The sequence below is a fragment of the Cuculus canorus genome, chromosome 7 (assembly GCF_017976375.1).
Source record: "Cuculus canorus isolate bCucCan1 chromosome 7, bCucCan1.pri, whole genome shotgun sequence".
Taxonomy (NCBI): domain Eukaryota; kingdom Metazoa; phylum Chordata; class Aves; order Cuculiformes; family Cuculidae; genus Cuculus; species Cuculus canorus.
In genome coordinates this window covers 25,144,286-25,167,012 of record NC_071407.1, presented here as the reverse complement: position 1 = coordinate 25,167,012, position 22,727 = coordinate 25,144,286, and the positions used below count along the sequence as shown (strand labels likewise).

The 22,727-nt window shown below is 40.8% G+C and overlaps 1 protein-coding gene across 2 annotated transcripts in view; it reads left to right on the top strand.

Moving 5' to 3' along the window:
- Positions 1-22,727, top strand: part of ZCCHC24 (zinc finger CCHC-type containing 24) — a 114,191-nt gene that overhangs the window by 29,792 nt on the left and 61,672 nt on the right. The window lies entirely within an intron of this gene.

Genomic DNA, 22,727 nt, shown 5'->3' with positions numbered 1-22,727 from the left:
TCCTGCATTTTGTATTTCTCAATGCAAGTTAGTGCTCTCCTATTTAAAACAGGTTTCTGTAACTCCTGGTTAAGAAGTTCAATAGATTAGACCCTAAATGAAAAAACTGCACTGCTGTCTTCACTGTTCTTACCAAGGATTGTGAAAAATTCCTCCTGTAACATCCAGTGTCCCCAAGCCTGATTCTGTGTACCCTTTACACAAGGAGAAACCAGCACCAAAATGGTCACACAGGCTTTTGTGCTGTGGTTGCCACTTGTCACAGTGTTTACACAAAACATGGGAAGCAGAGAATCAAGCCCAGGAATAAATATCCACCTGCATTTTACCTGCCACAGGCATATAACTCTCTCAGGATAGGCAATGCCCATATCTCCTGAGAGAGCAGAGTGCTGTTACGAGCATTAAACTAACCATACTCTGATTTTGGGGCACACTAGTAATTTTTCATTGGTGGCCATAAGTTTCTATCAGTTTTCTGCTAATCTCAGTAAGTTATACAATATCATGAGGGCACCGAATATGTAGACTGAAGCTTAGAAGAGGGAACTGAGGCTTTTTGCAGTGGTTTATGAGGTTTTCTTGAGATGTCTTGCAAGGGAGTGTGAAGACCTGACTTCCACGTTCAGCTTTTATCTCGCATCTGTAATCCCTCTGCGCTCTCAGCATTTCCCTATTTGATAATTTTGTTGAATTCCTTATCGTAGACCCCTCTGAGCCTCTGAAACACAACAAAAGGCTTCTTGTGAATTCCTCTTCCTTTGTGTGACCCAGTAATAAATGATACACCCAGTATGAATGTTGAGGTTGTCTTGTGCAGGGATGGAAGTTGGACTCGATGATCCTGTGGGTCCTTTCCAATTTAGGACATTCTATAATATTTTGAGTCTCTTCGTCTCTGCTCAGTGCCCTTAGAAGACAGTGATCTCTGAATGGGTAGCATGGCATTGGTGATCTGAGAGCCAGAGCTCCTTGTGCGCTGGAGAGGGAGAAAAAGGATAAGGTGAGCTCTGAAGACGGGTGTTGAATGCCTGCAGTCATCAGCCATGGCAAATAAGATGAAATCTAACAGTCACCCAGAGGTTGTTAGCATAGAATTATGCACACGGCTGACAGATGGTTACTGCCTGTAATACTATTTCTGTTGTTCAGTAATGAAAGCTATGGTTATTAATAACAGTCTGACTTTTAGGCCATTGCTAATACTGCTGTTAAACTTTAAAAAAAACGGTCTGTCTTGCCGATACCATTTACAGCAGTCTCCTGAGCAGCGAGTTTTAACTGTAATTTTATGGTTGGTTTGTTGTAAATTATTTCCTTGAATACTATGCTGAATCTATTTAAATAGAAGACAGGAGACACTTACTGTAAACCTGAAAAGTGGTGAAGCTAATTTGAAACTATTGAAAAAGCTTTTTAAAAAAGATAATGTTGATATATAAGCAAATAATTCAATGTTCATCTTTATAGCTGCTTGAGGCACAGTATATCCAATATGAGTGTAAATGGGTACAGCTAATAGGGGTTGAACTGTTTATGCTGAGCTCACAATATGACTCACATCTTGTGTTTGTTTACAAAGTTGGAGAGGAGAAGGGGCATTTTTTTTTTAGCATTACCGTGACTTTAACTCTCGTCTGCTTTCTTCTGAGCTCCCATTCCTGATTCAGCACGCATGAGTCTGCTAATGAAATCCAGATGTCAGACGAAAAAACAATAAGCTCTCCCACCCATCTGGTGGATCAGGTTTCTCAGAGACTGGGGAAAAAAAAAAGAATCAGGAGAGATTCCTAGAATGTCTGAAACTTTAGATTTCAGTGTGTTTTCAGAGAGTGGAGGGCAGCAGGGGGGTGGTAAAACTGAGGGCAAGTCAAAATTCTTGGTGGAAAAGTGAGAAGAAATTGAGTGGTTTTGTTATCAGTTACTCTGAGCCCTAAACAGACCTAGTATATGCCAAATTCAATGCTGCTACTGAAAAAATACACTGAGCATAAAAAATAGCAGTTGTGGGTCAGAAATTAGAAGAAAGGAATGTGATGTAAATTATTTAATTGTTTTATACCTCAGCTCAGCTATTTCAGGGTCCCAATTCCTCCAGAGCCTCAATAAGGCTGGGAGGAGAAACCAGCCCCCAGCTTACTTTGGAGGATTATTTGCAGAATCTTACAGCTGTGACCCTGGGCTTCCTCTCTTTCAACCCTCACCTTAAGCCTAACCCGAGTCCTAGGCTAAGCTCTGCACAAGGTGCCCAAGCCTTCTCTAAGACCAAGAGTTGTCCCCAGGGGACAAGTTTTTCACAGCCCTCAGCTTCTTTGGCAGCCTCTTTCCAGCCCAAATCCAACTGTAGCTTTAGGCTTTTCCCTTCTCTTGACCTTAACCCTGACCATAAACTTTAGGCAGAGCATTCCAGTCCTTCCTACAACTGAGGCTTTACATTTTCTTCTTTCTCTCTACTATTTTTCATTGTTGGACTGTATCATAATCCTTGACATTTATTACACTTTAGGCCTGAGAAGAAGCAGTCAGAAATTTCTGTACCAAAATACTTGGGCTGAGTAGCCAACTGGAAAAAGAAATTTGCTTCATTTTCAGAGGAAATACTTAACTAAAATCAATTTTACTCAAGCTTTTTATGTGACTAATTCAAAGGAATGTTCCCAGTAATTTTCAGACAAGGGAATTATTGAAACAAGAGTGGTGTCTTCTGTACTTCCAATAACATTAGGACACATCAGGGTTTGCTTTGACTCCGAGGCATGTTTCCATAGGCATAGATTGTGAGGCATTGCAAGCTTCCCTCATTTCAACTCTATTTGACTTAAAACAAGCCACGCTGTTGCTTTTGTGCTACTTTTGCATCTACATTTCCACGGCCACACTCCTCTAGATTGGCAAGATAGAGAAGTTTTATAGGTTGCTTTGCCAACTTTGTTACACCAGCAGACTTCTCTTCTGCACAGGAACTTCCCTGATCTGTGGGTGGTGGGTTGATGGCCTTACTGTGATTGAAAGCTCCATCTCAGTCACTCTGGTCTGTTTGGTTCACTTCTGTTCCGCTTTCATATAATTTAGCATCTGAGCCTTCTCATGATGCATGTTTGTGGTTTGCTCTCCTAGTCTTTTTCCAGGGTCAGTCTTGTGCATGTAATCATAGAATGGTTTGGGTTGGAAGGACCTTAAAGATCATCCAGTTCCGCACACACACCCCATCATGGGCAGGAATGTAATGTTTGTAATGTAATGTAATTTTTCTGTTTAGTAACTGTTTTCCTGAAACAACAACAACAAAAAAAAAAAGAGATCAGGTATATGTACCTTGTACTTGGAATGGGAGAAGATTCCTGGTGAGCTTTAGTTCCTGCGTTCATGTAACGTTGTCTCAGCTCAGCTTGTAGCCCAGGAAAGCTCCCCTTTGCCTACTAGTGAGTGCTGCTATACTGGAAGTTTCCCTTGTGCCAGAAAGCGGAGTGATTAAGTAGAAGTGTCCTTCACTCAGCGACTGCACCTCTCCGGGACACGTCTGACTGTGGTGGTTGCAGACTTGGGCAAGTTCTTCCTCTGCTCCAGGCCAGCTGGCCCAGGCTGCTTCTGATCCGAAAGTCCTGTAACCATACTTGTTCAGATGTAATACAGCACTCTGTAGATGTGGGGTTTTCAAATGCCACAACTTCACATCTGTGAATGTTGTACTGTTTTCCATGGAGGACTGTGGTTATACCTGTTGTGATGAAGATAAATCTTCCAGCCATCAGGAAATGGGTGCTTGTGGGTGCTGCTTAGTGGTAGCTGAGCATCCACACAGGTTCCAGGAGCTCTCTGCTGTCAGACTCAACAGAGCTATTGAACATTTGTGCCTCCTACGAAGGGAACTGCTCTGTAGCTACAGGCACTTCAAAGTACTTGTTCACTACTATGTATTTGGCCCAGGTTATCGAGCTGTTCATTATTCATGACCTGGTCTTATCTGAACTCTGGTTCACGGTGATTACTTGTGATGATGGATGGTTAGAGCCAGGGCGGTTTGCAGACTTTGTGTTAAAGCCTGTGTTGTTTTAACCAATTCATCTGGTGTTTGTACACAGAGATTCAACAGGAACAGCATGTACAGAAACCGCAATGGGGATGAGTGGCAGAGCCACAGCTCTGGAGGAGGGCAGACTGAGTGATCCTTTCCATGAAGGATACAAACCTCCTCATTGCACTCCCTTGGACCTTGCCCATCTTTCTCAGGAGGAAGAGCAGTATCCTAATAAAGCATCGCTCTTCATAAACATTTCTTATCATGCCTTTTCTCTCTACCCCATAGTCTTCTCTCTTACAAGCCCCTAATACATTTGATGGCCGATAAGGGCCAAAAGCAGAAGCTAGTAGAGATAAGAGCCAGGGAAGTGTGAGAAGTGAGAAGACAGCTGTTGCCTGAAGACTGCCAGCTGTTGGGCAGTGTGCAGCATCGTGCTAAGGTTAGTTAGACTTAGCTTAAGTCCCATCTACGTCTGTGGAAGACTTTCTTGTTTCAGTAGGAGCTGGGGACAGATATTGGATAGTCAGCCTTTAGAGGCAAACTGTTATTTTGCTCCAGCAGAATTATTGGAGCACATACAGAAGGGTATGCTTCAGACTCTGCTGACCCCATGTTCTGCATCCTGTCATACCTTTTCTTTATCTCACCTTCATACTTGAGATTCTTTCCCAATCAATTCCCCTCCTTATCCAGCTGCTATGGTTAAATCCCTCATTCCTTTTCTAGAGTATCTAAGATCAATATTTTGACCTTTGTCTCCTTTTCAAGTTGCCTTCTATTGATGCAGGAGAATTAAGGCTGAAGAATAGATATTTGGCATACTGAAACAGATGTAATGAGAAAAAGAAAGCACAGCTCTTGTGTTCCTTGTATACAGTTCCCAGAGACATAAGCCTTATTGAGCTTTTCCGCACTCAATGTTTTTTTCCTATATTTTTCTCTTTTAATCTCCAGTGGCTGTTATTTCACTCTTCACTGTAATTTTATTAATCACATTATAAAACATCATGTTTATCTGCTTAGCCCATCTTACAAGTTAAGCCACCATGATTTCATCTCTGGGTATTTTTAGCATACCTTGAGTGGTTATGTTACAGCAAGGAACATAGCCAAAGTGCGGCGTTCCCCAAGAGCTAAATCTATAGATTCAATTTTAAGGAAAAGCAACTTGAAGTTATTGGAAAAGCCCATGCCATATTTTAGGAGGACTCCACAAGTCAGACTTTTAGCCAGCAGCTGAATATTCATCAGTAAATACTCACTGCCTCCTTGTAAAATTGACATATTCCATACTGCATCTTTAAAAAAACAGTTCCTGATTCCTTTTCATTTAAGGCAGTTCTAGCCATGATAAATAACTGAATTTATTAACACTGTAAGGAGTACCAGACCAAACCACTCTATTGTAGCACATGAGATCAGTAGTGATGAAGAAATTTAGTTTTTTTCATAGTGTCACTCTGGAAACTCAAGTTTAGCTGATTAATAGCGGAGGTCTGAGGTCATCTTCAGAATCACTCTTGTGAGAACAAACCTGTACTTATTGTAACAAATTGTACCCCTCTAGTTTTATGTTTGGCCATGCTAAAACCTAGTCATGTGCAACTTAGGCTGTGATTGAGATCACTGCATCAGTTACCTGACCTCTTCATTATTTACTACGCTCCAAACGCTCTGTCCTCTGCAGACTTCAGTAGTCTTTGTTTTACTTTTGTTCCATTTTTTGGCTACAATTCCATGTAGTATTAGCAAATTGAAACAAAAGAAAGGTGTTGCTTCTGCACCCAAGTGTTAAAAGTGATGCATTTTATTTTCGGATTCAGCTTACCCCTAAACTGCTTTTGACAGTGCAGAAAGCACTTCGTTCCAACCAGTTCAACTATGGGGATGATTCAGGGAATGATGAATTTGTGAAACTGAATTACCAGTCATCACTATGAGTAAGAGTCAAAGCTGTTCTAGTATTTTCCAAAATATAAATGCCTTTATAATGTTGAATATTTGTCTTTGACCCATATCTATATAATTGTTTGTAGTAGTGTAGTTCTGCTTATGGTCCCTTGTCCTAGAGAAATATTGTATAATCACAAGCAGTTAATATAAAGAATTAAATGTTTAACTGTGAAGACTAATAAATAAAAATCCTAGGAAAACTCCACAAAAAAAAGGTTTTACACTTTGAAGTTGCATTTGATGAAAAATCATGGGATTTTGATGCTTTGATGAAAATAGCAAAATTAAAAAACCCACCTTGCAGTTGAAACAAAATAGTTTCTATTTTATCAAACTAATGCAACATTTAGAAAGAAACTCAAATATTAGTTTCTGAGCAGTTTTTTTTTTATTCAAATCATTTTGGAGAAAAGCTATTTCACTGTTTTTTATGATCACCCAAATGATGTCTGAGTTTGAGATGCTAGTTGTTTTGCGGTGCTCTCCTTGTACAGAAGTTTCTCTGACATCTTTTTTTCTCCCTCCTCATTTGCTTATTACATTTTCAATCAAGCTTTGTGGGCCTGCGCTAAGGCTACGATCTCATTTTTAACTCCTACAAATCAATCCTTAACACCTTTGACACCTCTAAGTACGTATCGTCACTCAACCTAATGGTTCCTAAATGCCAACAAAAGTTGTTGTCACTGTTGTAATTTCTCTCCTACTATTAAATCAACCCAGCTATGATTTCCCTTTCAACTTTGAATTTCAAGAACTGTGACTTAAGCTAGTCAAGACATACAGGAACTAAGGACCAAGGAGGAATAAGAAGCAGTTACACTAAACATCCATAGTGTTGGCACTTATCGTCGTGGTGATTCCTTCTAGAACCATTTATGAGAGTATTTTTGTCTTTATGGCACGCTCACCTCCAGGTAACACTGTTTCACTCTGGAGAAGGCTATCTCAGAAAGAGAAGTTTAATGTTAAACATGTAGCAAATGCACCAATGTTCTGCCAAATTCTGAAGGAAAGCAAATTACTTGACAGACTGCAGGATTGGAACAAACCTATTACAGACTACATATGCTGGTGTATTTGAACAGCAGTCTGAATAAATGCAGCTTTCTTGTGCCCTTTTGCTCCTGGAACTTTTACTTACTTCTCATTAAAGTCAGCTGCACAACCTTGCTTTATTCCATGGGGAAAAGGTTGTCTTGAAGTTTTCATGTATTTTACTATGAGTTGAGTTCTCACAATCTTCCCTCTTTAGAAGATGCTCTCTACCACCACAATCATCAACAGTGAGGGAAGACCTTCAACAGAAAATTTCAGTATGCACTGGTGGATTATTCTTCTCTGGAGTGTCACTAAGGATACCAGTCTCAAGGTGAAAGTCCACTTATGAAAAATTCCAGCCTAGAGATGCTAGTCGGTGTCAAAGCATGTTTCCCTCATCCACCTCTTGCATATAGTCATTCACATTTTGGACAGCATAATGCAAGATCACGTACCTTCTGTGTGTCAACCAAAGAATGGGCATCAATCTGCCTAGAGGTCTAGGTGAGTTTCTGCCATCTTTCTGGAAAGTGAGTAGGGTATGTTAACATTTGACAAAGCACGTGATAATCCATGTTTCTCAATTGCATCTTAGTTATACACAATGACCTTAGCAACGCCACGCAGAGTATGCTCGCTGAAGAATGAACAAAGAGGGCGTTTGTTATCAAGCAGCAGTAGTCTCATTCTGTTTCTCCTCAAAATCTTGACTTCCTGCATTTTACCACCCTGTGACAGCATTTGTGACATATGTCTTGAAAAGATGCTACAGTAGACATCTTCCTCTTGTATATATTTGCTGTTCCTACTCAATTCCTCCTGTCCACAAGGAGATGTCATGAAAGTAGTATTTTTTTCCTTAGATCTTTTCCTGAGACCAATTTGATCAGGGCATGTGCGTTCTGTTTGTGTGGAGCACTCACTGACCACAGTGTGACCTCATGCAAACATGAGCAATTTGACAGATCTTTTTCTTCCTGGAAGGAGGAGCCAAGGTAATGATTCTCAATGAACAAGAAGATGGAGAAGGGAAGATAACAGCAAGAAAAGTCAGAAGTAAGTACCTTGCCTGCAGGGAGAAACTAACTATGTATCTATTGAAATGTGGTCTCAAATACCTCAATAACTTGTTATAGAGGCGGACGCAGGTTCTGCTGTACTCTCCTGCTAGGAAATCTTTGAAAAGCTGCACTGACCGCTTTTGTGCTTAATGGCTTTATCAGCCAACTTTCTAAACTGTTATCTCTCTGCATTCTTCCTGGTGGACAATCCTCTGTGTACGATACGCCTCACTTCTTACTTTGAGTTGCTGTCAGTAGAGGTAGAGCTGTAAGTCTGTTAAAGTTATCAATGAATCGGTGAGGTTTAAAAATAGCCACTTGTCCTCTTACATCACTGAGGAGATTCCTGCATGCTTGGTTCTCAGACTCTGTCCTCCTGAATTCTCCCATAATTCTGATATGTAAAACAAGGAACTGTGGCTCTGAAGGCAAGGATTTCAGTATTAGTTTCACCAGCTGAATGTTTTTCTCCTTTTAATCTTTGGTACTCTGCGTAACGTAGCAGCTCACAGCATTTGCGAAACATGGAGGTCAAATCCAACTATAATTTTTATGTAGTTACTGTTACACTTATATTGTCCTAAGAAAATAGAATAAAAAGGAAAATCATTCCCCTGATTACCTGCCTCAAATTACTTGTTAACGTATTTGGTTACTTGAAAACAGCGAAAAGTGTGCTCTTCCTTTATAGTACATAACTGCCAGGAAAATGTGATTGTCTCTTTTGCACAAATTGACATAAATCTTGCATGATTCAGACTCTAGGATCAGGATCTGTCATGGTTCAAGTAAACACAAACTTAGTAGCTGCATAGCATCCAACTTTAATCTCCAAATGCACTACCATACAGTCCAGCTCTGTTCATACTTCCATTGACAAGTCAAAGTGGTGAAAATCTAAATTAGGAATGCAGACAACACCCAAAGAAAGACCACATACATATGTGCACACACACGCATGTGTGTGACTGGCTGTGAGGGGACAGGGAGTACTAAGGAAGGGCGAGCTCAGGGAGAGAACACGCTCACTCAGCTTCGCCAAAAATGAAATCAGAAGAGACAGAGAGGAGCTTCCTGCCAGCTGCACGGAGCTTTGCAGAGGGATGCAGTCTTCTCCTTTGCTGATCTAACAAGGAACTTCCCTTCGCTGTCACTTGCCAGCCAAAAAAATGAACTCCTCTGAATGCCTATCTCACCAGAAAATACTAAAACTCAACACTGAAAATCTTAGCGGATATGAAAGATCTATGAAGGTATTGTTTAGGTTTGAAAGAGAGTCCCTAGCATTCAAGTACTTTCTCTGATGGCTTTTAGTATACATATGGACGCTATCAGGCCATTTATTTGTAGACAGCCATCCAAAATATAAAAGCTGTTGTAGTGGCTGCGGCACTATTATTCACACCTTCAGCAGAAAGGCCAAGAATGGAAACAACATTGCCCCCCATCAGCTCTTCTAAAGATGCCCTGTCCACAAAATAGGTTGTGCTATGCCTACTGGTATAGTCTCTCAAAATAGTTCACAGAATGGTAGGGGTTGCAAGGGACCCCTGGAGATCATCTAGTCCAACCAAGATGCTCAACCAAGGTGTGGCTTTCAGACTTGATGCCTTTCTTTGTGCTATGGCAAGTACGATGCAGAAAGCTTTGCCTGTAACGGACCGGACCATTCATGTCCTTAAAAGCAGGGGTTTGAAACCTAAAAGCTATGTATTTCAAAAGTTACCTGCAAGGTACAGTGAACTGTATGTGTTTCCATATGTATCCAAACAGAAGAGTTTTACAAGATGCCTGACAATTTTTTTGCAATTTAATCAATCTCAGCCAACTAAATCCAGTTAAGTAGTTTTATATAATTCCCATGTGTGCCTGTCCCTTTAGTAGCATGATTGGCTTTTACATGGCATAACACAGGCTGAAATGTGAGAGTAATGCCATCCTGTCCTTCTAAGAGGTCAGTCTGAAGCTCCCCATCTTGTTTTGAAATGCAGAGACATTCAAACTAGTGACAGTCCTGGAATTCCTCCAGGAATTGATTACACTCTTTGGGATAGTAGTAAGTGTTTGAACAGTCATTTGTTTTGATACTGGTCATGTAGCTTTAGTTAATGGTGTGTTTCTGGAAAGAAAACCAGCACAGTTGGGAGGTAGCTATGATGGGTCTATGGAAAATATTGTTCAATCAAAACATTATTAGTTCAGAGGATATGTGCTTAAAACACTTGAGGTTGGTTAACCAACAGAAAAGAGAAATCCTGGAAGGCAATATTTGCTATTTTGCCATCAGTTAGATCTTAATTTGGTGCTTCTTTGGAGGAAAGTTGTAATGCTTGGGAACTAGATGAAGTGAAGAACCTAGTGGTACCCTGAGGAACACAATGGTCAGCTAAAAGCTAACATCACACTTTTTTTTAATGAGTTGCAGCCACTGTCCTCTTTTACTAACAAGTGGGGCAAGAGCAAGACTATTAGTGATTTATAGTATGGTCACTTGTCTTGGATTCACTCTGCTGGACATTGTTGTACATAGTCACAAAGGTCCGTAGTCCGACAGGGATGCGAAGTGTCAACAGTGAAATGACTTTATACAAAAGAAATAAGGAAAATAAAAGTTAGAATCTTTCATAAACTATCTCAGGTTTTCTATGACAGACTCTGGTCTTTCTCATGGTGTTCTGCACACAAGATCCATAAGTAATGCTTTGTCTTTGTCTCACATTAGTGTGGAGCACTGCACCACACTATCTATAGGCCAGATTGTGGACTGCCTCACGTGTTAGAGACTAGATAGTTCAATTCTGCTCAGTAAGTTATAAAAATACCATAAGCCTAAAGAAAGACAAGCCCATTCAGTGTTCGGTGAGGACTGTCCCATCTGCTATTGTCTTTTGCAGTACTACATGTTCACCACAGAAATACAACAGAGAGATTGTGTGCAGACCTCCCCAGTTTAGCTGCAGTGTGCAGTATGCTCAGGAATTTCGGTCACAAAGAAGATCTTTTTTTACAAGAAGGCAGTAATGTGCCCTTAGAATCCATTCACAACGTGTAAAACAGAGCTATGTTTGTTCTGCCTAATGGACTTTGCATGGGACATCTTTCTAGCAGTCAGAAATATATTCCTTGGATCTACCAGTGTGCCCTGAGGCACTGCAGTACCCCCCACACTCTCCCCAGGGAATGAAGATTTTCAAAATCATAGCCAGGTCTTCCTTGGAAAATGCACGTGTCCCTGGACCTTCAGTCTAGCATGTTGCTATGGGCTCTGTGTCATAACTGTAAAATATAGGTTGGAAACAGCTTGGGGGGGGGGTTGTGTTATTTCTAATACAAAGAGCGACTGGACTATGTGTCTGTAGTTCATCCAAGTCAGTCATTATTGCTTACTGCATTGAGGAAGGGGGTTCCTTAATGGGAATCACGTTACTACTTCAATTACATTATAGCAACTGAAATAGTGAGCTCTGAAGCCAGCAAAATAACATTTCTGTCAGTAACTGACACTGAAGCTGTGGAGAAATTCCTGGAGAACTTGACATCCACAGAGGCTCTCTGAGTCACCAAACTCTTCTTTTGTCCCTTTCGTCGGTTGTTCCAGCACTCAACTTCACATTCTCAAAAATTTCTCCTTTTCTTCTGCAGGTTATCAGTAGTTTTACTGGTTGCAGAATGTGGGAATTGAATGAATTCTGTCTCTTAATAAGAACAGATATTGTGCGTATTGACTTTAAAATCAGTCCTGCTTACTGCCTACCACAGGCACAACAATAGAGCATGCGAACTTATGTGGTCGGGGTGAGTTAGGCTGACTGTGAACTCACTGAGGCGACAGACTGAATCCCAGCCAGTTTCCTGCACAACAGGCTTTTCAGATATTTTTGTTTGCATTTAGACTTCTTGTTATGTGTGGCACATTCACTGGGATGTGAGAGAATGGTCTTGCGGTTTAAGCTCTGGACTGGGACTCAGAAAATCTCGGTTGAAAGCTGACTAGTTGTATGCACTTGGCTTAGTGACTGTCTATCCATATTTCATAAATGAGGAACAACTGTGGTAAAACCCCATCTTACCTATTAGATTCTAAGCTCTTAACGTCAAAGTATTTTTCTGTCATTTTGTACACCTCCTACTGCAACAGACTCGGGATCTCTGCTCAGTAGTAAATGATAAATAGTGTTTAGGCCAGGGATGAAAACAACTTCATCACTGCTGCTCTGCACAGGCCTGAGGATAAGCGTATCAAATTAGCACAGCTGACATATCACAGGTTTACAGAGTACTATTTACAAAAGGCATGGGAAACCAAAGAAGAATTCGAATATGGTTCAAAACTTCCAAATGGAACCTGGTTTAGCCTCCTGGACATGCCAAGTGGAGCTGGAAAGCAGACGAGAACAGGCTTTCATGAGATTTTCCTACTACTGGTCAGGCCAGAAATTTTGCAAGAGCAACTTTTCTCATGATATTTTAGCACTTTTGCTTCTGGTCTTGCCTGAAGCCTGGAGGCAAAGCCATGTGAAAACACAAATAGAAAAAGCAACTCCTTTCAATCTGTTTGATCTTCAGCCTGAAAGAGTCAATGTTATTTCTCATACTCTATCTATGCCCAGCTGTTGTTTGCAGGTCTAAATGTTTTTTAACTTATGCCTCCTCCCTTTGCTACTGTAAACTTCCAGCTTCACTTCCAGCTTAATCCTTCTTCGCAGAAGAAACTCAAGTCAGAAAATGAAGTCTCTATCTTAAAAGAGATGAATTTGAATTAAGGAGGAAAGCGTGCTGTCCATAAAGCCAACCTGTAACACCACTGCCTGCTCTACCCCATAGCTTCCCAGTGCTAGAACTGTGTGGCCGACTTGAGTGTGGACTTGATGTAGCCATAGTAGTCAGTAACGCATCTACGAGAGCTGTTACTATGTACTCCACAGACCTGCAAACCAAAAGTAATCCTACATGGTTTTCCAATGCTCAGTCTATGTAACCATCTGGAGGATAAACTCATTGGGGCAGGGATTGCCTTTATCCAAGAGTTTCTACCAAGTCTAGCATGACAGGATGCTTCTCACAAATAGTAAACAATAATGTTAATACCAGACCTTTTGACTTTGGAGCTTTTACCCTCCATGTAATGTAGCAAATCATGGAACACACGAAGGTTAATAGGAAAGAGTCTTTGGTCCTTTTACCAGCAAGCTTTCTTCCACCCAAATGAAGAGAAAGTCTCTGCATTTTCCCTTTGACAGAGGAGGCTATCCTAACTACGGCTAGCAATCTGAAAAAAGCGTTAAGATCACGTTTCCCCTCCCATCAATTCTTCTGATGGCACCACTCCCATGAAATTATCTAACCTGCTTATGGCTATTTGCAGCGTTACTCTAAATGCAGTGATATTTGTGCCAGCAGGCCTGTCTCATTTCTCTCACACCTTGTTTATCTGCAAACACTTGTTCAGTGCAATCATTTGCCAAAACCAAAAGTTGAAGTTTGGGGGATTTATAGCAAGAAACCTTGTGGGGTTTTCTGGAGTAGGGAGTAGAAGGGAATAGCAGATGAATGGACTGAGCCTTTTAGTCATTTTTCAGACTAACGCAGGGCGTTATCCTCACCCAATCATTCTCACCCCGGAACACATGTATGCATATTAGGACCCATATCATATATTCTCAGACTGCTTTCTTGAGACAGGTGATAACCATATTCTGGACCACTGAAATTTCATTTAGTTTGCAATTTAGTCCTTTCTTTAACTACAGCTGTTACTCAGATGATAAAAATATGCTCCTGTGCTGGTGCTATCTCTGCCTATTTTGATTAAAGCAAGATGCATGCCTAGATCCTGTTCTGATACATATGACCCAGGATAAGGGGAAGGTGAAACAAAGTTTTCTTTCTAGCAAAATTATGGGGAAGCGAACAGCAAAATGAACAAGCAAGGAACAGATGGTTACTTCCCAAACCTTCAAGCCTTTTTTAGAGCCTTTCCTAGAGTCTGCAAATCGTCAAGGGTAGAACACTACACTGGTGTTGTCTCAGCACCTCAATTTGTTAAGTACATATTGATATAAGAAAGATACATGCTATGACAAAAACATTAGCCCACGGGGAAGTCAACAGTTAATCCTGTGACAAGCACAAAATAGCACTGCATGGTTCTGCGTCACTGTCAATATGGCAAAGGAATCAAGGACTGGAATCTGGTCTGGCATCAGTCTAGGCGGCATTTACCACAAAACAGTGATCACTGTGTGAAGCTTCAGATGGCTCACCAAAGCAGTCACTTTTTCTGCACTATTCTCTTCCAAGTGGTGGTGTTCTCGAGGTCTGTGCTTCTTTCAAGTTATAGTACCAAGTGAGAGCAAAAGAACTTCCATGCATTCAGAGCTAGGTTCATATTGGCCAGAACTAGAAAGGACTTGGGTGGAGAGAAGTTCCATGGTTTGGTACAAGCAAATTTCATCCTGTAACAAGAGTGGTTAACCTGGGCAGAGGGTGATGAACCCAGCCTGAAGAATATATACATCATCTACCCTCAGAGCAGACGGAGGCAAATACTCTGCACAGTGCCATGTTAGTTCCACTACCAGTGACTACCTTTCTACAGAAGTCTTCTAGTACTGTTTTAGAAACCCCACAGTGATACCTTCGAAAGAAGCTGTTGAAACTAAGATTTCAGATGACTTTTAGTTTCAGTGGCAATACTATACTTGGTCTCAAGTATCTCTAGCTAGCATCGGTGTTACTCTCTTTAGGGGTCATTTGAGTGATGCAGGACAACAGCAGCAATCAGAATTTTGGAAAGATCATGTGGCCAGCTAGGGATGCTCAAGTAATCTTGCAGCTACATGCCTCAAACTTGACTAATGCCCAAAGCAACAGCCTGTTTATGCATCGTTAGGTGCTGACTGTGGCACAAGAGGTTTCTGGTTTTAGTCATGGGAGTGAGAATACTCAGCAAGAATTATGAACAGTTAATTTAATTGAATCAGATAAAATATTACTATTTGTAAAAGCATATGTTGATCCAGATCCCAACTAACCTTTTATAGAGCTCTAAAAGATTATGGATATTTGGCTTTGCCTCATCCTGTTGCATATTTGTAGCCCTTTGCTAAGCTGAATTGCAGAGGGACAGGAAACAAGCGGGCCGAGTACTACAGGAAAAGTTATTATCAATTTATTTCATACAACCAGGGTACAGCTGATACTGAAAGTCTTTCATGTAGATATAGACAATCACTTTAGCAGGCCTAGAAAGTTTTTGGTAGGAATCGAAACCTGGGAATGTTTATCTGAACCTCTGTGACTGTAGCCCATATCAACATGAAGGTTAACTACTAGTCCTGGATGGGCTTAAACAAAAAGTTATTGAATCCTCACTCTAGAAAAGTGGATGAGTTAGATTGTGTGGAAAGGCGTTATACTAAATGCCTAGGGCCTCTTAACAGGATACACAAGAAAAACAGGGTATAATACTTCACAACCCCTACTCTCCCCAGAGGGTTGCTTCTCTATCCTACACATTTTGTAATTGGAGATCTTTGATTATAAAGCACCTGTTGTCCTTTAGTACTGAACATGCAATATTGAAAATAATGGAACCCTTTATTAAATTATTTACCGATGGTCTTCATGAAAGCATTTCATAGTTCAGCTGCCTGGATTGCTTTCTGTCTTAATCTGGCTCAGCTTTATCTCACAGCAAAAGGTGCTAAATCATCAAGTGTGTTCAGGCCCATCTGTGATGTCATACCACATGCAGTAAGGATATATTTATTACGTGATGTGGTGTGCATCTGTCCTAGCAGGTCATTTCTATCACTATCTTGATCAGCAACAGGCTTTTTTTTTTTTTTTCTTTACATGTGCAATGTTTTGTTTTACTCTGGGAGCACAGACAGCTTTGGCAAGAACTCAGCTTTAAAAGTTAGCAGTTTCCTGGACCTAACAGAATGAGTGAGCTGATCACAACTTGGAGATAGCAGTGTATATTTATAGGGAGATACATTTATGGAAACCTATGGGAAAGGCCACCTTCCTTGCCAGAGAAGACAAAGGTTGTGCATGCTCATTACAGCTTTGGAAAGTTTTCCTGTTGCCATTTTTCTTTATATTCTGAGTGAAAGTTAATTGCAAATAAGTTCCCTGTTAGTCCTGCCATCTCTAATGCTCTATTAGGCTTCATTTTAATACTTTGCTGTTGTTCCCAGAGTCTTTGGGATAAATTCTCTCTTGGCTTAACGCCACTGACTACGATGAAGCTACGTTGGAATGGATTTGGCCCTACAGTTTATCTTTTCTTTTTCCAGTGCTGCTGTTGTGCTTGGCTTCGTACGTGACCAGAATATAAAGATAGCGAGCTTACATTAGAAACAAGTCACTAGAGAAAACAAGAAATCTTTCTAAGCTATCAAATATCTTTTCATGGGGTGTTAAGTGACAGTACAGTTAATTTCCTTCTTTTCAATATCTTCTAGCAGGAGGACAGCGCTAACTATCATGTAAACACCAAGTTTTACAAAAGATTTTTCTCAAAACTAAGTAAAATACTGGTTCGTGTTGCTTCGTTCACTTTTCACACTGGTTATACCCAAACCTGGAACTCCCATTACAGAACTACAAACAAACAACTACAGTGCTCAAAAAGGCTCTTTTTAAGAGACATAATCTATTTCAACATATTCCTGCTCCACATTGTGACCCTTAGAAATCCTGCTTGGTCATCTAGGTTAGTGCAGTCTTCCAGTAACACAGCATTTTCCCCCCTCTTGCTGTCCCATTTTAAATGGCTGTCATGAAGCTTCCATGCTCCACACTGAAGTCAATTCCACATTCTAATTAATGGTCTGCTTTTTTATTATTATTTCTTTTCAGGGTTGAAAGAGAACTGCTATTGTAGTCTTAAGGCACATGGCAGGAAGGGATGGAAACATTTCTTTCATAACCTCTTTCTGATTATAAAGCCCTTTGATCCTAGAAGATTTATATTCAAGTGAAAACCAAAATGAAACGAAAGCACCATGTGTAATCACTGGTCACTGATGTAACTTGGAGTATCTTACCAGGCAGGCTAGTAACGAATCAGCATGATCTCACAGACACACATACAGAAATATCTATCTAGCAAAATATTTAGAAAAGCACAGTGGTGGATAGGAAATGTATCCAAAGTTTTGGCTGCATTGTGAATTTGAGTGTGTTATCCTCTTAGAGCAGAAGAAGCTAGAGACGACGGTGATTAGAACACCAGGAGAGCAGCACCCTTCTCACATGGTGTGCCATGCCAGCAAACTCTTTTCTTAAGATGACAGTGACAAAGAGGTGTCTTAAAGTTAGACGTTTGCTAAACTGAGAGCTCTTGGAGAACTGCATAGGTACCTAAAACTACAGGAGTACAGATATCTTAAATGCTGCTTTAACAATTCCTTTTATGTTGTCACATAGACATAAACCTCACCTAACCTGCACATGTACATCCGTGCCAAGATGATTTGCTGCTTTCTGATACTGAAACTACTGACTGAGAAACTGAAGTGTAACTGCATATCTTGTCCAACTAAGGGCGTGAGAAAGATGGTCATCTCAACTCTAGCAAGTCTTTGTCTCTCTTCTGACTAAAAAGTGAGGAAATTGGAGAATAGGTTACAATAGACACACATGTGAAATTCCACGCTATTTCATTCTAGTAGTTCTATGAAGTTGAGTACTTGATACGTTAAGGCCCCCTTAGAAAACCTGGTGACCGTTTTTCTTTTTATAGTATAGATCATTTTCCCAAATTTTGTTACTTTGTAAAAATCCTTTTTTGCTTATATCTTAATCTATGCTAACACAGGAAGAAAAGAAATTCTGAGCAACAACAGATCTTGCCATCCTCATCAAACTGGGATTCCTATTGCCATTTTGGAAACTCAGTGCAACACTCCAAAGCCACCTCACCCAGCAAGGCATTCTGCTTTGATGACCTTGGAAAGCTTCTGTTTGTGTTAAACATTGGCTACCAAATTCCTAAATCAATCTTCAATAATTTAATAATTCCTAGCTGCAAAAACACCTTTTCCCCACAACACCTGATTGCTAAAGTGCTTTTGATCATTTGCTAGGTTCTTAGTTTGAAAGAAAAGAAACAAAACCTAATATTTTACTGACACTTGTGCAGATTTCCCACCCTACCGGGGAAGCCTAAATACAAGCAGATTGGAGCGGAACAGGAACAAAGAACTCACACTGGAGGAACTTGCTCTAAAAACACAGCTGCACATGTAGAGTTCCCAATGCACCGGAGACGCAGACAATGATATGAAGTGAGGATGGAAGCTCTTGCTGTGAAACCTCTTGTCCCCATGCATCTCTAAGAATATGTCCAGTCCAGAAGTATTTACGCGAAGGCCAGCACAAGGCTGCATAGCCCAGATACGGCCAGAGCATGCAGCTCTGCATAAAGCCTTTTGTGTTTACAAGGGGCCAGTCTTTTGCTCAGGGAGCCATGTTTCATTGTTTACCCACTGGAGTGCTGCCTGCTGCTCCTTATTACGGCCCCTGCCTCTACAGGCATTTCTTGCTACAAGCATTTTTTAACTATTACTTACAAAACGGCAGTGGCTTCCCCAAGGCCATATCTTTGTTTCTTTGTACAATGCAATGATTGTGTAAATTGTCTTGCGTAAGCACATCGGCCCACTCTCGAATTAATTTTTTGCCCCCTTATGCCCTTTCATTGTTGTTCTTTTATGGTGGGATTTGTTCCTTTGCCATCTTGTCACAAATTCATTCCTGTGGCTATGTCACTTTTAAGGAACAGCATGGCTAAGTCTGGCCTTTCAATTTGCCAGAGGTCTGGCGAGCGGCTACTTCTGCTGAGAGCGCTGTTGCCAGCAGACTAGATGGGCTCTTGCATTGTCGCACCAAGTTGTAAAGCTCCCAAAACCATGAAGCCCAAAGCAGCCATTCATAGTTCTTGTATCATAGTCCTTTCCTGCATACAGCTCAACAAATTACCTTCCAAATCTAGTGATGTGGCTTGTGACAACAGAAAGCTAGGGAGTAAGAGAAAGCTTCTGCTCCTAGCATGATCAGGCAAAGCAAGTCCTTAAATCATGAAGTCAAACACTGCAAACCTTGGTATCATGTATGGATATTTCTTTTTTTCCCTTGTATACAGAATGAACCACAAGTGAAAACTGCAATTTCAATTTTTGAAAAGGAACTTGCAATTTCAATTTTTGATGATTAGGCAGTGACACTGTTCTCTAGAGCATCTTTGTTTCCATTCCTGACTATCTTAGCTGTAATTTCCCTTAAGGACATGTTAGTAGTGTATGAGATCTGGACAATAGATCTAAGCCCTGTTTCCTCAGTTGGAGTTGGCTGCCCACGGAGCTTTGCTGGCTCAGCACATGTGAGCCCATCAGGAGGTGACAATATGGGTGTGAGGCAGCTACAAGACACAGCCTCAGGGTTTGTTACAGGCCATGTCTGCAGAAACCCAGAAACCAGCCCAGTCGGCACTGGTTGCATTGCACGTCCTAAATGTGTTGGCTCATCATTAAAAAACAAGACCCATGAAGGTTATTTCTTACCACTCCTAGGAAAGGCCTGTGAGGAATAATCTCAAGCTTGACTAAAGGCAATGGAAAGTCCATTGGCTTTGAGCAAGCTCTGAAATGAGCCCAAATGGATGAAACCTACACAATAGATAGCATTTTTAGATACTTACTCTTCATAATGTGATCAGACTTTAATGGACAGTGTTTCAAGAATAAAAATATTACGTGTAAATACTCTGGACTGTGTACATAAATGTCTTCTATTAATCATGTTTGAACTTGCGTGTTAAAAAGATTCAATATCCGTAAGGCTTGAATGCTATAAATGTTCAGATCAGATAACACAGAGAATCCACAAAGCTTACTAAAACATAGAAGAAATGCCCTTCATATAAATAACAGTGCATCATCTTCAATACTTTAAAAGTTAGAAAGCGTTTACCTCTTAATGTTATGTTACATGATATCATTTACAACTATACTGGAAGGATAATGCTAAATGAATACAGGGTTATACTGCCATTGTCATGAGGAATTATGGAGCATGATGTGCGTTAAAAGTATTTTCCTTTTCTTTGAATGATGTGACTTTTATATTATCCCCGAGTCTAACACTAATTTTTATTCAAATGAAATCAATTAGTATAAATCATAAATGCTGCAGATAAAGCGGAAGCTGACTTTGTAACAGTGACTCTCCAGGTCCCTCCTGCTCCTGTTTTTTCAGCCTAAATGTACACAAAACTGCTCGCATGCATTTCTGATGAACTGAAAGACCTCAAATCAACATTTTGAAAAAACACTTATGGAAGGCTGTGAGTCTTCATGATCCAGAATGAGATATTCTTTTGCCAGCATAGTGCAGAAAAACTGTACCAGCTTTCTCTTGATGTGCGTCATCCTCATTGCTAGTGTATAAACAGCAGAGCTAAATGTTTTCAATTCAGAATTTGATCTGAAGCCTCTCAGCTGAGTGAGGACATGTTTTGCAGGCTAAGACATTGTGACTGAATGCTGGCTTGTGCTTCTGAGGCGATGTTTAGCACTGCTACGTGAGAGACTTGAGTTTGGTCCTTGGCTAAAACGCTTTATGTTCTTCACTGCTATTTATATTCTCCCATGTTCATTTTGTTTGTGTCCCCCAACACACCCAGTCCTTGAATTCAAAGGGAACTTAAAGGAGCACTATGGTGTTAGTTGCTACCTAAAGCTGACAAGCGTGTACTTCTGTAGTCTACAGTTGTGGTCTCCCTGCTCACACCAGCACACATTCTTTTCATCACGGCTGGACTTTTCCACTGACAATAACAAGATGGGAGTGTTTGGATAAAAACCACTTAGGTTAATTTTCATTTCTCTGCATTTGTTTGAAGCTTGGCCTAGCAAACAAGATCCCTGCTGTGTTAGGAAAGAAAGATATTGAAAAACAAAAAAAATGGGAAATAGCCCCTTTGGAAATGATCTGATTGGTCATATTGCTTACATCATAGCCTTAGGAAGCTTGGAAATACTCATTCCTCTTGCACTTTGGCTTCACCTGTAGCAAACTGCTGGTAATCTTGGTCTAAACAACTGATGTTGGGAACAAGTTTAATTGCAGAACTGAAATACATAGAGGAAGCAAGAGGTGGCCCCTGCTTTTTTCTTTGCGAAAATGCTGAAATATGCATAGATAGTATGAAAAAGTATCAAGAGAAGATGTAGACAGGGATATGTAGATGCCTGCAGACAGCTTGGGACTGTGCACCGGCTCTGCTAGAAACATCGCATCCCTTTTGTTAGAGAGCAGCTAAGAGGGCAGGGTGCCAACAGGGAGTGATGGAACAGAATAACACATACACATGGTAAATTCTTTCTAACTGTTACAGTTCCTAAACAGCAATAGGGACTGGCCACCAGGTATGCATCACTGTTAAGAAAAAAAAGAGTTTCAGTTCTTTGAAGTGGTTGAGAGTAAGATCAACCTGTACCTATGCATATAAGTGAGAAAAATGAGTACATAAAGCTGGCCATTTTCTCTGTATCCTCACAGAGAAGGACAGGCAGAGTGCAGGCAAGAGCTACCACTTCTATTCATACATGGACCTGAGCTCAGTGTCCGTCACTACTTTCAGAACTTTCATTCAGTAACCTTCATGCCAGCTTTTCTCCAGCGTATGCATCAGCAAATCTAACAGACCAAATAGAAGCTCAGAGCTGGACTAAAGGAGACTCCACTTGTCCTGAGAAATTTTCCCAAACACAAATCTTGGCCTGGCCAGAGTGCAAAAAAGGCTATGGGAAAAATATACACAGAACAGAGGAGGCCAGGAAGGCCTGACATGTAGTAGTGTCCTCTGGTCCATCACTGACATGATTTGGAGAGCTGCTCACTTACAGAGGCTAATAAGGTCACTTAAAAATTGTGATCTAAAAGCATTTTCCTCTCTTTCTCCTTCTAAGCCCAGACTTCCTTCTAATAACATTTCATCTTCCAAAAGAAACAGTCAAACCCACCAGGTTTTAAAAGAATATATCATACATGAAGGTCCATAGCCTAACTGGAAAATTAATAATGATATAGTTTTTTTAAAAGAGATCAACTTGATACCAACAAATCTTTAATTATAAGCCTAGGGTCAAAAAGCCTGAAATGTGTGTGAGGGTCCCAGTAACACCAACTGAACTGAGGCACAGGGCTTTCCATCTACATTAACTTTCAGCACAGTCCCTCCTTGAGGCAGGCAGTGCATCATCCCTGCCGCAGAATGTTAAATAGCACACAGGAGTAAGGCGTGGGCTGAGAAGCCATGTTCAGTCCCAGACATCTCCCAGGAAGGCAGCCCTTCCCTGCCCCATCCTCAACCACAGAGCTTTTGCCCCGGCATGCTCTCCCCTGTGTACACACTTCAGTGTCAAAACAGCATTTAGAATGACTATCACAGAAGCATCTGTTCTTTGAAAATTACATCTGATATCAGCCTACTGGCAAAACAGATCAAGGGCAGGCAGGGGAGAGGGGGAACACAAAGCGGAGGATGTGAACTTCCACAGAGCTCAACAGCAGAACTGTTGTTATCGTTGGCCTGGGCATCGTGGCTTTAAATTACAAATTACTTTAAATTGTAAAAA